Genomic DNA, 15,198 nt, shown 5'->3' on the forward strand with positions numbered 1-15,198 from the left:
ACTAACCAGAGAAATTTCTCCCAAGAAGAGAATGGCATCCTTACTGTGAACAGCTTTTCTCAAGTTCACAGATTAAGACTTCTACTGTCGTGAAACTTATTTTTGAATATTTTTTCTTGCTTATGCCTCTACAAAAAAATAGAAGTGGAAAAGGTGTCTGTTATGTGCACTTATGGTGTATACTCTTACTTGTGAAGGAGTTTGTAACCAGCTTTTTAAATGGGTAAACTTATACTTTGATAGATAAAAGATGAAGGCCCAATGTAGGTAAGAAACTTTAAAGGTACATGCTTTGCCTCATAATCAAAAACAAAACATTGGTTCACTCCTCTTAACCCACATCATGGGTTAAAGAGAACATTGCCAGAAGGCCTTCATTCTTCTAAAAAGGCATCATTTGTTAGGTCCTTTTTCCATGGTTTAAAGAAAAAGAAACAATGATTAGAAATATATCCCTCACAATAGGTTCTATAGAAAATTGTACTGTAAAGGCTATAGTTACACAATAGACTCTAAATTCTCTTGTGAAAGTTATGATAGAATTGGCTAAACAGAGAAGTATCTGTGCAGCTGCTGGCACTTGTGGCCTGTGGAGAAATACATCAAATGAAGATTACAGAAATTCAGTGGTAGAGGATTGACAAAGAAATTGCTAAATGAGTAAATTCTTTATCTAGCTTATCCTTTGATGTGTTTCATTTTAAGAGGTTTGGTTTATGGGGACCTTGGGTAAGGAGCACACTCCAAACTCTTGGTATCATCCTCCCAATAGTCATAATAATAGTCTCCCTGGTGCACTGCACTCCCTCAAAAGTTTTAAATGCTTACACGTAGCCATCTCTAGAATGTCAAATGGTCTCTCTTCAGCTGGAATAACAAGAGCTGAAGGAAATGTGCAACCATGAGGACCCCTTAACCTATGAATGATGTGCTGAGACCAGAAGCCCAAAATGATGGTAACTGAGAGTGGCACTAAGGCCCTAATTTTGGTTACACTCTCACCTAACTGAGACCCTGACCAAAAAGGGGAAATTTTTTAACAAAATTCTGGAAGGCCATTGTTTTGGACTAGGCTCATGCACTAGGCCCCAGCAAACCAAGCCAAACCAAAATGGAGTCACTTCTGCTAAGACTTTTAGGAAACACATAGATTCTAGAACAAACCAGGTTTTGTTTTTTCTCCTGCAAATCTCTATAACAAACATTCCTGAGAGCATAGGCATCCCCCCCCCGAAGTTCCCATTAAATCTTTTAACCAAATTCATTTCCTCTTGCTTAGAAACCATCAAGCTTCAGATGATCATGAAACAAAGGTTCCAGCCACCTCCATGTGAAGACACCACCCCTGGCCATCAAGAAGCTACCTTGCCTCCACTAGACAGAACAGAGAGAGAGTTCCATGATCCACAATAGGTAGGGACTACGCCCCAAGGTAGCATGAAGCAGTTACAGAAAAAAGACCATCAGTCCCTCTGCCTCCCATAAAGATTTACGAGGATCACATCTCTCAAGGAGGAAATGAGACAGGAAAATAAGGTCTGGAGGCAGGGAACATAAGGCCAATTCCTACTTCAGCTATAACAGGAAATATCCTCTCCATAGGGCATATGCTGTAAATGACTTTGTAACTTTACCTCATCCTCTCCGTTTACATAGGGTCTTCTGAAGTAACAAATAGAATTCTCTAGGGGTTAAACTCCCTAAAATTCTGTAATGGGGTCTTTGAGCCCCTAGGTTCAGGCCCACTCCCACACTGTGGAGTGTACTTTCATTTTCAATAAAACCCTTAATTCCTTCATTGCTTTGTTTGCGAGTTTTGTCCAATTCTTCGGTTAAGACGCCAGAACCTGCACACCCTCCACCGTTAACAGTTACCTAAAATGGTGGTGGTGGTAGAAGACTTGGGGGAAACAGAGTGCAAGGGATATGGGAGGCCACTTCCCTGAGTTTACCTTTTGTTAGGCCTTTAACTTTTGAAAGCGTGTGAATGTTTTACTTTTTCTTTTTCTTTTTTTTGAGACAGAGTCTGACTGTGTCACCCATGCTGGAGTGCAGTGGAGTGATACGGGCTCACTGCAAACTCCGCCTCTCAGGTTCAAATGATTCTCTTGCCTCAGCCTCCAGAGCAGCTGGGATCACAGGCACGTGCCACCTCACCCGGCTAGTTTTTGTATTTTTAATACAGATGAGGTGTCACCATATTGGCCAGGCTGGTCTTGAACTCCTGACCTCAGGTGATCCACCCACCTCAGCCTCCCAAAGTGCTGGGATTACAGGCATGAGCCACCGTGCCCGGCCAACCTACATTTTCAAAAACTAATGTTAAGTAAGGATGGGGAGTGGAGAAAACTAAGGTTGAAAGCAAGTTAAAGCAAATGAACTCAATTTTATTCCATAGTATGACTACATGGAACGGAAAAGAACATAATTTGTGGACAGGGCATTTGACAGTACACCTTCACTCTTTGGCCAAGAGAGTGAGGATGGTAAGGAGACAGGGGTGTGTGTATGGAGAAATGCAAACAAATCTTTAACTCTATTTATTTATTTGGTTAGTTGTTACAACCACCTACTGAACCTCTTTTAACGGATAGTTTTTGTTAGTAGACGGGCAAAGCAATTCCAAAACTATTGTACATGTATTATATGATAAAGCAGGTGAGTAAATATGCTAATCTTGTTGGAATTAGGGGTCTCAATGTGGAAAAAGGGACACATACAAATATAGAATGGGAGAATGTAAGAAAGAATCCTGAAGAGATGAATGGATTGAAATGGGAGGTATGGATGTGAGCTCATGATTTTTTTATTTTTATTTTTTTAAATTATTTTATTATTATTATTATTTTTTTTTGGAGACAGAGTCTCTGTCCCCCAGGCTGGAGTGCAATGGCGCGATCTCGGCTCACTGCAACCCCCGCCTCCCAGGTTCAAGCGATTATCCTGCCTCAGCCTCCCGAGTAGCTGGAATTACAGGCACATGCCACCGTGCTCACCTAATTTTTTGTATTTTAGTAGAGGCGAGGTTTCACCGTGTTGCCTAGGCTGGTCTTGAGCTCCTGAGCTCAGGTGATCCATCTGCCTTGGCTTCCCAAAGTGCTGAGATTAAAGGCGTAAGCCACCTCGCCCAGCCGAGCTCATGATTTCTAAAATATGTATATGTATTTGTATGGGCATGAATACATGCACATATGTATATATATGCACATGCACATGTGTAAGTACATATGATTATATGTGTACACATGCACATGTATTTCCTAGGTGTTTCCATTAAAAGGACCAAGAAGCAGATATCATAGAAGCAGTTAGTACACTATGCCACCGGATATTCCTCTCTAATACTCTTCCCCACTGAAAGAAATCAGGAAATTACTGAGAAATGGCTGAATTTTGGGCTGGGGCAGGGTAGATGCAAATTAAGTCTGGAACAACTTGTTATGCAGAAAATAAGAACATGTTCAAAAGAATGATTGTGGCACTTTGGGGGACCGAGGCAGGTGGATCACAAGGTCAGGAGATCGTGACCATCCTGGTCAACATGGTGAAAACCCACCTCAACTAAAAATACAAAAAAAATTAGCTGGGTGTGGTGGCATGCGCCTGTAATCCCAGCTACTCAAGAGGCTGAGGCAGGAGAATCCCTTGAACCAGGGAGGCGGAGATTGTAGTGAGCCAAGATGGCACCACTGCACTCCAGCCTGGCGACAGAGTGAGACTCCGTCTCAATAAAAAATAAAAAAATAAAAAAAAAATAAAAAAAGTAAAATGATGGTAGCAAGCTACAAGGATCCAGAAGCCACTCGAATGGTTTTCCACTATGAGCAGGTATAGGCAAAGCAACCTCCAAAGGCCCAGGGAGCTGAGAGGCCAAAGTTTGACAAATCCAATTTCTCAGAAAGAAACATTTAATAAAGACTTACAAACAGAAACCACATCTTGGGCTGCAGCCTGAGAGGGTGGATCCCTGCAATCACCCTGCAGAAAGTATCCTTTCTATAGCAAGCTTTTAGGGTAAAATATGAACAGCTGATCACACCTCAGACTGTCTTGCAAAACCCATGGCCACTGGGGAAGTTAGATAAGCATCCTTATGAGGGGTTATTCATGCTACACACATTGTTTTTGACCTTGCTGCAGAATGCCTCGGTATGCGGGAGTCAAATATTAGTCATTATGATTGTTTTGCTTCAAGATGGCTTTGCTCCTGCAAGGCAAGAGGCTATTTTCCCAAAAAGGGGCTCTCCCTAATTAAATATGGGTAAAGTTGAACATCAATATAATTAAGGACAATAATGAGTTATAAACCACTGGGGGAAAAAGATTCCATGAGTCCATATCAATGATAGACAATTTAAGTAAAATGGAGAAAAGGGAGGACTCTTGCTTAAAATAGAATGTTGTGTGCAGACTAGTAAATAAGTGGGGAAGGCTCCAGGGAGCACTTTATGCTTTGATGATGCTCCCCTAACCTGCTGCATCTCCACCCTCAGTCCTCACACTTGACTTCCAAGCATGAGCTATGGTGAATTTTTTTTTTCTGCCCAAACTCCACTTCCCACAACACTCTTTAGCCCTCTCCTCTGCCCTCACTTTATTTGCTTTAGTTCAGTACTCATTCCTCTGATCTCAACTTGACTTTACTGAGGCTTCTCTGGTTTCCATTATCTCAGCTTAGCTGCCTCCATCTATGATTTCTCAGCACCCAAACTGCCCTCATCATAACACCACATGTTTTAGTTTCTTTTTAATATCTCCCTCTTACCCTCTAGCAAGCTCCCCCAGTGCAGGGACCAGTCTTGAGATCTTGTTCCCTTTAGAGTCCACATTGCTTAACACAGTGCCTAGATCAGGATAAGAGTTCATCAACACTTTGCTGGGGGTAAGACTTTCACCCAGTTATGATCTTCACCAGAACCCAGGATGGCTCAGTTTTACATTTTGTCCCAAGGCTGTCTGCGGTGGTTGTTCCCAAATTTCTTCTCTCCACTCTTCCTTCTTCACTAATCCCAACCCTGCTTGCTTTTAAAGGGCGTGTGTTTAACCATGATTAAAATAGAAGAGCTTGTGGAGTCACTGAAAGATGGGAACCTGTTTGCATGGTAAGGATTGAATTCATGATGGAAAAAGGTTCTCGTTCACATCATTTTTGGCCAGTGGCCTCTGGAGAAAGTGATCCACACGTGTGATTCTATATTTAGTTGTATACATTTAGTCGTTAATTGCAGAGGCCTCATCTTCTGCTTCAGTGACCAGCACCTGGAGGAGTTATCAAAAGTTTGTAGAAATGAATGGAACATTTTGAGGCCTCACCCACAGTAAGCAAAGACTTGCAAGGAACCTGTTTTCCATTCTCCAGCCATTTCATTCCCAAGGCTTCACAAAGGAGAGCTTGTCCTCTCAGTAATCCTGGCTCCTTTCCACTTCTCAGAAAGACTACATTCTGCTGCCCGCATCGCTGCTTTGCTCAAGGGAAAGTCTGGCCAGGGGCTGGTTGGTGCAAGGCCCTGGTAGCGCAAGTAGACATCTCTCTGAAAAGCTGTCATTGTCACATTGCAGGTCATGCGTTCTCGCATGCGCTGCAGTTGGGAAACTGACCTTTACTTCCCCAGGTCACACCAGCTGGGATGATTTTCACCTTTGGTGTTGGAAAAGATTTTTCGTGTCTTGTTAGTTTTAGATGAGAAATATAATGAAGTCTCCCCATAAAAGTCTGAAATCTTCCCATTTGTTAGGGTCATTCCCTTGCCACCTCCAGGGTTTTAGTTTGGAATTCCAGGAGGAGAAATTCAGTCTCTCTCCTGCCTCCGTGCTTGCAAGTCATGAACAATTCTTAGCCACCCTCGTTCTGGGTTTGTTTTGCAGAGAAACTCAATGACGGAAGCAAATTCTCACCTGTGCTGTTCAGAGGAGGCTAAAATCAAAGACTTTCTCAAGTGTGTGTTTCTATTTAGGGCAAACTTCACGCAGAAAGTCTGAATTCTGCAGGGAGTGTTTTTGTTTTGTTTTGTTTTTGCCTGCTAACCATCTGAGTTCACGAGGCGGTGAGCCTTCTTACAAATGAACTGCATTTCCCAGCATCCAGGTTTTACGTTTAGTTTTTAATGAGAAAGCAGAGGTAATATAAAATCAGAAAAAACTCTCTCTTTAGGAAATAAATCAGCTTATAATTAAATGTAAACCATGATGCAACCTCAAAAGACCTAAATGCTTTTGAAAACCAGTTATGGTGGTGTCAATTTCATTTGAATGCTTATAAGCAAAAGGAATGTAGGAACTAGAAAACTGATTAGCAAATTACTAATACTGTTGAAATAGCCGTCCCAAGTAAAGTTACTTTGATTGAGCTCGGTGATAATTTTTTTTTTTTTTTGATACGGAATCTCGCTCTGTCACTCAGGCTGGAGTGCAGTGGCGCGAGTTCGGCTCACTGCAAGTTCCGCCTCCCGGGTTCACCCCATTCTCCTGCCTCAGCCTCCCGAGTAGCTGGGACTACAGGCTTCCGCCACCACGCTCGGCTAATTTTTTGTATTTTTAGTAGAGACGGGGGTTTCACGGTGTTAGCCAGGATGGTCTCTATCTCCTGATCTCGTGATCCGCCCCCCTTAGCCTCCTAAAGTGCTGGGATTACAGGCGTGAGCCACCTCGTCCGGCCGTCGGTGATAATTTTTTCTGCTGCGTTTTCTTGCCATTCATTGTAAAGTTAGAGGAATTATCTTGTCAAATTGTTTCTGTGAGATTGTTTTATCAATCAGAATCATATAGGTTTCCTTTTTTTTTTTTTTTTTTTTTTTGACAGATTCTCACTCTGTTGCCCAGGCTGGAGTGCAGTGGTGCGATCTTGGCTCACTGCAAGCTCGGCCTCCCGGGTTCAAGCTATCCTCCTGTCTCAGCCTCCTGAGTAGATGGGATTACAGGTGCCTGCCACCACACCTGGCTAATTTTTGTATTTTGGCAGAGACAGGGTTTTGCCACGTAGCCCAGGCTGGTCTTGAATTCCTGAGCTGAGGTGATCCACCTGCCTCAACCTCCCAAAGTGTTAGGGCATGAGCCACTGCTCCTGGCCTCACAATCATATAGGTTTCCAAATGGCATCAAGATTTATAAAACTTGGGCCGAGCGCGGCGGCTCACGCCTATAGTCCCAGCACTTTGGGAAGCTGAGGCGGGCCGATCACGAGGTCAAGAGATCGAGACTATCCTGGCCAATATGGTAAAACCCCATTTCTACTAAAAATACAAAAATTAGCTGGGCATGGTGGCACGCGTCTGTAGTCCCAGCTACTCGGGAGTCTGTGGCAGGAGAATCGCTTGAACCCGGGAGGCAGAGGTTGCAGTGAGCCGAGATCGAGCCACTGCACTCCAGCCGGGTGACAGAGCGAGACTCTGTCTCAAACAAACAAACTTGTCTGATAACTGTGCATAATTATAAAATTGGTGGTGTTCAGCTTTGGCTCTGGCTGAAAATTTTTTTAAAAAACACAGTAGTGAAAGCAATGGGTATCATTAATTGATTAATTTTACTTGTCATCCTTTCAGATGTATCACTGCTTAGAATGAAATTTACCCACACAAATTCTTAGATTCATGCATAGTATAAACACATCCATGTAACTTTAGGATTTGAAACTGCCATTTAATCTTTAGGTCTTTAGCTACAAGTTATAAACTAACTTGCTGTAATTCTAGTGCTTCTGACAGTTTCAAACCTTAAATGTAGTCCTCAATATATCTTAAAAAGAGCACAGAGACAATATTTTATCATTGGTTTAGTTTGTGCATAGGCGGGAAAGGAAATAAAGAAAACAAAACAGGGCTAATGGAAGAAATAGAGAAGGAAAAGGGAATAGTGGGATAAGGAAGAAGAAAAATAGGAAGGCCAGACTGCTCTTGAGGTGTGGATCATGAAAATCAAAAGATGCCATTGAGAGATTAACCCTTGTTTTCAAATTAACCATTGTTTTCAAAATTAACCTTTGTTATACAAACTTGAGCTTTATCATGTTTCAAAATACCTGTTTTTCTTTTAAGAAAATTTTTATCTTTTAGCTTGGCCCAACTTTGGGACATATTCCAAATATCTCAAATGAATGCCAAAGTCACCAAGGTCTGTTTGTGACCTGTTGTTGTTTTCTGGATGTCTTCAAAGCCTGCAGGGTTCCCAAGGAAACTCTGCTGTGCTTAATGGCACCAACATCTTCATTATGAATAAGGTAACTAACCACTGGGCCAAAGCACTGGAATCCGACTCCTAGGGTTTCTGCACTCCAGACTACTGGTTCATATGTAAGCTCATCAACAGCCTAATGGGTTCTTACTTCTTTACCAGCAGCTGGAAACTACAAAACGGAATATTTGAGTCTTCAACCTCTACCTCTTTATCTCTTTATTCCCACGTGCCTGAAAATGTTGAATACCATAGAGGAAGAATGTTTTGGGGATATAAAATGAATTAAAAAAACTAATCAAAAGATCCCAGGCTGCAGTGCATTGGCAAGATGTTGGCTCACTGCAGCCTTCGCCTCCCAGGTTCAAGCGATTCTCCCGCCTCAGCCTCCCGAGTAGCTGGGATTACAGGTGCTTGCACCACACCCGGCTAATTTTTTTTTTTTATTTTTAGTAGAGACGGTGTTTCACCGTGTTAGCCAGGGTGGTCTCGGTGTACTGACCTCGTGATCCGCCCGCCTTGGCCTCCCAAAGAGCTGAGATTACAGGCTTGAGCCACCGCGCCCGGCCCAAAGGTGATTTTAAAATAAATTGTGATGGTGCAGCTAACTTTACCTATGAAGGAAAACAAAGGTAGACCTCTCAAGTGTGTAAGAAATTAAGTTTCAGATAGATTACTGATTTAAATACAAAACGTAAAACAACAACACATGCAGAGGAAATTAATAAGAGAACTCAGAAGAAAAAAATATTGACTTGGAAACTGTTACACAAGACATATTTGAGCAAGAATGGCTTAATAAAAATATGCTTCTATGAATGCCTTCAAAATCATGATAAAAATACAAACCATCTTAAATCAAATGTACACAAATAGGAAATTTACAGGAAAAAAATGCACTTGAAAAATAGAAATGAAAGAGTCTGAGCATGGGATGACAAGGGAGTTGCTTTGTCCTATTATGGTATTATTTTCATCAAAACACTGTCTTCAAGCTATTTTAATCCCTTGGAATCTTTAAGAATTGTAAAAATATTTTTGTGCTTTCACACATTGTTTTCCAGTGGTGTTCTAAAATGTTTCTTTACAAATTTAAATCATTCTAAAGAATGTAATTGCCAGCATCTGATGAAATACAAATTAGAAGTGTTTAATGACTCAGTGAATTTTGTGTATTGGAACCTAAAAGCTAACAACTTGGCATGTACTAGAATTCTTTAAAAATATACTTAGCATAATTAAATTTAACAGTTGAAAACGTGCATAAATTATTTTTCTATCTTTAAAAGATATTTCTATTCCATATCTGCCATAGAATTTTAAGCCCACTATATTACACGTTTATGCTTAAAGGCTATGACTGACTGATCACTCCATCATAGCATTCTGAAACAGATTTAAAATTGATATATAATTTTTAGTCACTACCAGTAGTTATCTGTATTTTAAGTGTTTTTCCTCTGGCTTTAGTTGTTTTTAAATTTAATGGTGGTAGTATGCAATCAATAAAAATTAAGTATATAATATTTGATAAGTACTTATAAATATATAAAAAATAGGCCGGGCGCGGTGGCTCACACTTGGAATCCCAGCACTTTGGGAGGCCGAGGCGGGTGGATCACGAGGTCAGGAGATCGAGACCACGGTGAAACCCCGTCTCTACTAAAAATACAAAAAAATTAGCCGGGCGTGGTGGCGGGCGCCTGTAGTCCCAGCTACTCGGAGAGGCTGAGGCAGGAGAATGGCGTGAACCCGGGAGGCGGAGCTTGCAGTGAGCCGAGATTGAGCCATTGCACTCCAGCCTGGGTGACAGAGCGAGACTCTGTCTCAAAATAAATAAATAAATAAAATAAAATAAAATTGTGTTGAAAATATATCATTAATGATGCCTTACAAAAAAAGAAAGGAAAGAAAATATATCACTTAACAAAAGGGATAAAACTTCCCACACTGCATTTAACTCGTGTGTTTGTGAATAAAAGCTCCAAGATGGAATGAGAATGGTGTGTAGAAATTGCATGATTGCCTGTATATCACAGGGAAGTCGTAGGACTGAAACTTAAAGCTTCAGATGAGGTCCCACCGAGATTTGGACTCGGATCGCTGGATTCAGTGTCCAGAGTGCTGACCATTACACCATGGGGCCAAGGTGTTAACAACTCTCCCTGAAGTCTTTCATGACCTAGTTCTTCCTTTCTAAGGTCTGATGTGGTTTTCCAATGTCAGCACACCCCACCCTTCGCACCCGAGACCTTTTCTTCCAAGGGATTCAGAAACTTGGCGCTCCCTCGGGCCTCTGTTTCTTCACTGGAAAAAAAGTGAAGTCGTCGAACAAAACCGAGCCCTTATCGTGTGCCAGGTTTTGTGACTAGTGTTCTGTATTGTTACCTCATCGAACGCTCACAGTAACCTGGTGAGATGCGAACTATTGTCTTTATTTTACAGGTGAGGAGCCTGTGAGAGACCTGAGATCTTTCATTCTGCTTTGTTATCAGATCCTATTGCTTTCACAAAAAACGTCGTTTATTAGGGTGGTGTATGGCGCGTTTGAGGACGTGCGTAGAAAGATTTTCCCAAGTTGCAGAGGAGACGTTGGTGTTTACGGAAAACTGAAATAAGTGAACTTACAAGACTAGACTGGAGGAAAATCCCAGCATTCCTGGGAGCTCAACTGAGGGGGCGAAGGGAAGGGGGAAAGGAAAGCCCCTCGGGAGATTCCCGGGACAGCGCGTGGCCCCACGGGCTTCCTACTGCCGGCTCACCAACGGGAAATATGCGCAGGGGAGACTCCCAAACGGACACAAAAAAGATTCCCCATCCCTGCTTCGCATACCCCCTTTTTCGCACATACACAGGAGCCCATACTGTGAAAATCCACCCCCTACACCACAGCTGATTGCTGTGATGGGTCTCTGGGGATGTTCTCAGTCGGCCCTACCCTAGCATCTTTATAAACGCCTCCTGGTGGGTTTTAGCTGACTAGGAGCGACATGATATTCAGTACACATTTAGAAGCGAGCGCTTCAGCAATTTCCTTAGTGGTAGAGAGGAATGCAGCTCTGCTCCAAGTAGTTTAACCTGGATTCGACGCCTGTTCATGGACAGCGTGCTTAGTGCAAATTGAATGTAATAGTTTGCAGGTTGGGGTTGGTTTCCGGGATTTCAGATTTTTCAGCGGACACACGGACATTCTGGAAGTGGTCTTCGAGGACCGCACGCGCCCTCTTGTGGATGACAACAGTCCCCAACGCCAAACAAACAAGAAAACCACAACCCAGTAACTCTCCCTGCAAATACAGGGTTCTTTTTATCAGGATTCCTGCTGGATTTTTTTGCAACGGAATTTTTGCAACTGGCTGTCATTAGGCAAAATCTTTAAATTCAGTGTTTTCTGGAAAGCTGGGTTGGGAGTGTTCCTCAATCCTAGACTAGGTCTATGAGAAACAAATTCACTGTCCAAACCCAAAGAATGGACTCAGAGACCCGGAGAACAGCAAAAGCGAGAGTTTGACGACGGTCTTGCAAGATCGGTTGTCTGATGAGCAGGCACACCCAGCACACTTTGAACAACCGATTTATCCCCTGGTGCGCAGGTCCCTCCCCGGCTTCCTCACAGGGTGAGTACTATGGGGTCACAACCTTCCCGGATGTCGCCTATTGATTGTTGGTTAGAGGCTTTAGGTGTTTCTTTAGGGTTGTCTTGCTGCATTTTGTTGCAGCCCACAATGCATTGCCATCCTAGTTAGCTCGGGGGCTCTTCAAGTATTTGACTTATGACCTAAGTAGCTGGGCAGGCTGATAAGAACAGACAAAACGAGCTATTTCGCAGGCTAGTAAACTTTCATCTTAGGCTGAACTTTGGTTCGGATGAGGGCAATTAAGGGGCGGGGAAAGAGAGGGGAGCCGACAAGCAGGCATCGCTATCCAAGCAGGGGCCTAGTATATCCTGTTTCTTCTGTAATTTGCTTACCTAAGACGATTTAAGGCACTTTGTCTTGGAAATGGACCACTGTATACATGATTTCCTTTAGGTCGAAGATGGTCAAGGACAGTCCCGTTTGCACAGAGGTGGCAGAAAACTCTCAGGAGAGAGGGTAAAAATCCTCCAAGGGAGATTCCAAACTTTCAAACCGTGGTGGACACAAGAAAAGTTCCTTAAAAAAAAAAAAGTCCTTACAAAAAGGACGATTTCAAACCTGAGTGGAGAAAGCCACATAGATTTCTTGTCTCTGGGCGTAACCAGCCAGACATGAATATACTAGTTCAATCACATTTTCCAATGCCAAAGAGGAAAATAGTTCCTTTTTTATTTTGAGACAATCTCCCTCTGTCAGCCAGGCTGGAGTGCAGTGGCGCGATCTCGGCTCACTGCACTACAACCTCCATCTCCTGGGTTCAAGCTATTCTTGTGCCTCAGCTTCCCAAGTAGCTGGAATTACAGCTACCACACTCAGCTAATTTTTGTATTTTTAGTAGAGACAGGGTTTCATCATGTTGGCCAGGCTGGTCTCGAACTCCTGACCTCAAGTGATCCACTGGCCTTGGCCTCCCAAAATGTTGGGATTACAGGTATGAGCCACTGCACCCCGCCCCAATGTTCTTGACCGTGTGGGGTACCTGATAGGTTTTAAAAAAAAAAAGTGCACCACGTGTACAACAGTGCCTGTGTCATGAGCAGCGACTTCTGGGTTAGCATAAAGAATACATCTGTGCTTTTCCTGGGCCATCTCCTATATCCTCAGACGCTCATTCTCAGGCCAACTGTGATGAGAGCAGCAAGTTGAAACTCTATTGACCATGGTGAGAGTAAGTGCTGGGTTCAGAGCTTACAGTCTCCTCCCTGTATTCTCAGAAAGCACACAGGATTTATTAGCTTAAATCTTTGCTTATAGGTAGCAATTAAAAATCTTCAATTTAACCCAGAATGTTTAGTTACTACCTTCCAGAGGCTAGGCTGGTGTCAGGCCCTGGGCTCCCTACAACGGATAAGAACCCAAACTAGGCATGTATGGACTTCTGGACCACTGGCCAAGAATGTAATGAAAGGAACCTTTCTTCCAAGGTGAATTCTCTTCCAAAAATGTGGAAAATATAGTGATCTAATCACATACCTCCCATCCCTACTTTAACTATTAACTGAAAGCCCTCATTAAGATACTGTCATAATTGAAATTCATCCCCAGGGAGACCTCTGCTCCAGTCTTGGGCGAAGACTTGTTCTTAGAGTGGATGTAGACTTGGGATCAGTGAAGGAAAAAGAGTGAAAAGAAACTTGTGAAGAAGCAGAGCAGAAAGATATGCAACCAAATGGAGACAGGCTACCCTGGGTTCCAGGATAATCAAATCATATTAGATAAAAGTTTATGCACTCAGCAAGTATTTTTGAACTAACATGAGCCAGGCAAAATGAAACTGAAAAATGAAAGGTGAAAAAGACCACAGTACTGGTCTCTCCCCTAGGGGAACCTGCTGTCCAGAGTAAGAGGGAGAGCTTATTAAATGAGAATTAAATTGTGAAGTGGTGTGAGAAGGAGATTTAGGGTGTTGAGGAGACATAGATGGGGCAACTAAGCTCCTATAAAGGGAGCCCAGTGAAGGCCTCAGTAAGAAGGTCTGGAAGGTCTAACTTAATATTTGAAGAATGAGTAAAAGAACTAGCTCTCATAACGTGAGGGTAGAGGGGAAGACAAAAATGTTTTGCAAGTAGAAAATGAGAAGAGAGGGAAAAATTGAAGAATAGAAATAATTTTACCGTGGCCGGTGACTAGAAGCTAATTTTGGGCTCTGTGTGTGGCAGGAATGGTGACGGATGAGGCTGGAGATGTGTGCAAGTTAGGGTAGCAATCACTAAAATGTAAAAAATCTGTCTCAAGCAAAAGGGAAAGGACTTGTGTGAGAGTCTCTAAGACGACAGCAAGGCCTGTGCACTGATGAGCTGCTACCAGCAGTTTGACAGTACCATGCCTATCAACTTAATCAAAGTGCAGAGGCTTTACCAAAAATAAGTCTAAGAAAGAACTTGAGAAATTTGCAACCAGGATAGGATGAGGTGGCCTGACCATTTTCTAATCCAGTACACTTTTCATGTGTGGGCTTGAATCCCATCCTCACTGAAAAGTGTTCCATGGAAAGAGTGAAGCCTGGAGGGAGAACAGTACCACTACAAGTTTCTTGACCTCAAATCAGATATTTATCACTTCTCACGTTAGACACTTTTTTTCTCCAGTGATAGAGTAATGTGGTCATTCTTTTAAAAACCGGCATTTCTGTATTATGCACACATACATTCCTTTCTAGGAATCAAGACATGGGGAGACATTTCAGACAGGCGCCTCTCTCCCATCCGTGTCTGGGCACAGGTTACAGAATTAGGGAGTTGTTCCTGGTAGTGTTGATTGTGCGCATGGGCTTGCTTTCACAGGTGGTCTCACACTTCTGAGGACTGACATAGATACTACTGCTAAGCAGATACTGTGATGTATGGTGGACTGGGTTACGAGGAATCACTCTAGTTTTAAGAGACAAGATAACTGGGAGAAGTGAAAAAAGAAGAAGGGCCAAGAAGGTCCCACCGAGACTTGAACTCGGATCGCTGGATTCAAAGTCCAGAGTGCTAACCATTACACCATGGGGCCACGTATAAGCCTTCCTATGAAGCGTTTCTTCTGACAAATATTTATCCCTGAGTCACTAGCTCTTAACTGTTGAATATAAAACAATGTGTTTTTAAACAAAACTGTACTGCCCTCTACAGGAGTATTTTGGAAATGCCTGAGTGTTTTGCTTGTTTCAATGACTGGGGCACAACTGGCTTTCACAGGTCAGAACCAGAGATACTGGAAATCTTGCAATGCTCAGGACAATACCGCATAAAGAATTAACCGTAGGAGTGCACAATTTTTGCAAAACGACCTTGGATCTTTCATCTAGGTTTTCTGGGGCCTTTTCTAACAGTAAAATCCGTGCTCCCATCCTTGTTTGTACTCTCCCACCGAATCATCCTCTCACATACAATTGCAATGCTGTGTAGGA

The 15,198-nt window shown here is 42.7% G+C and overlaps 1 non-coding gene across 1 annotated transcript; it reads right to left on the minus strand.

The window, feature by feature from the left end:
* Nucleotides 1–14,729: 14,729 nt before the first annotated feature.
* On the minus strand, nucleotides 14,730–14,801 carry TRNAQ-UUG. Its single transcript has one exon. It is a non-coding gene; the product is annotated as a tRNA-Gln (tRNA).
* Between the last annotated feature and the right edge of the window lie 397 nt (nucleotides 14,802–15,198).

This window comes from Nomascus leucogenys, chromosome 22a (genome assembly GCF_006542625.1).
Source record: "Nomascus leucogenys isolate Asia chromosome 22a, Asia_NLE_v1, whole genome shotgun sequence".
In the NCBI taxonomy this organism is placed as follows: Eukaryota; Metazoa; Chordata; class Mammalia; order Primates; family Hylobatidae; genus Nomascus; species Nomascus leucogenys.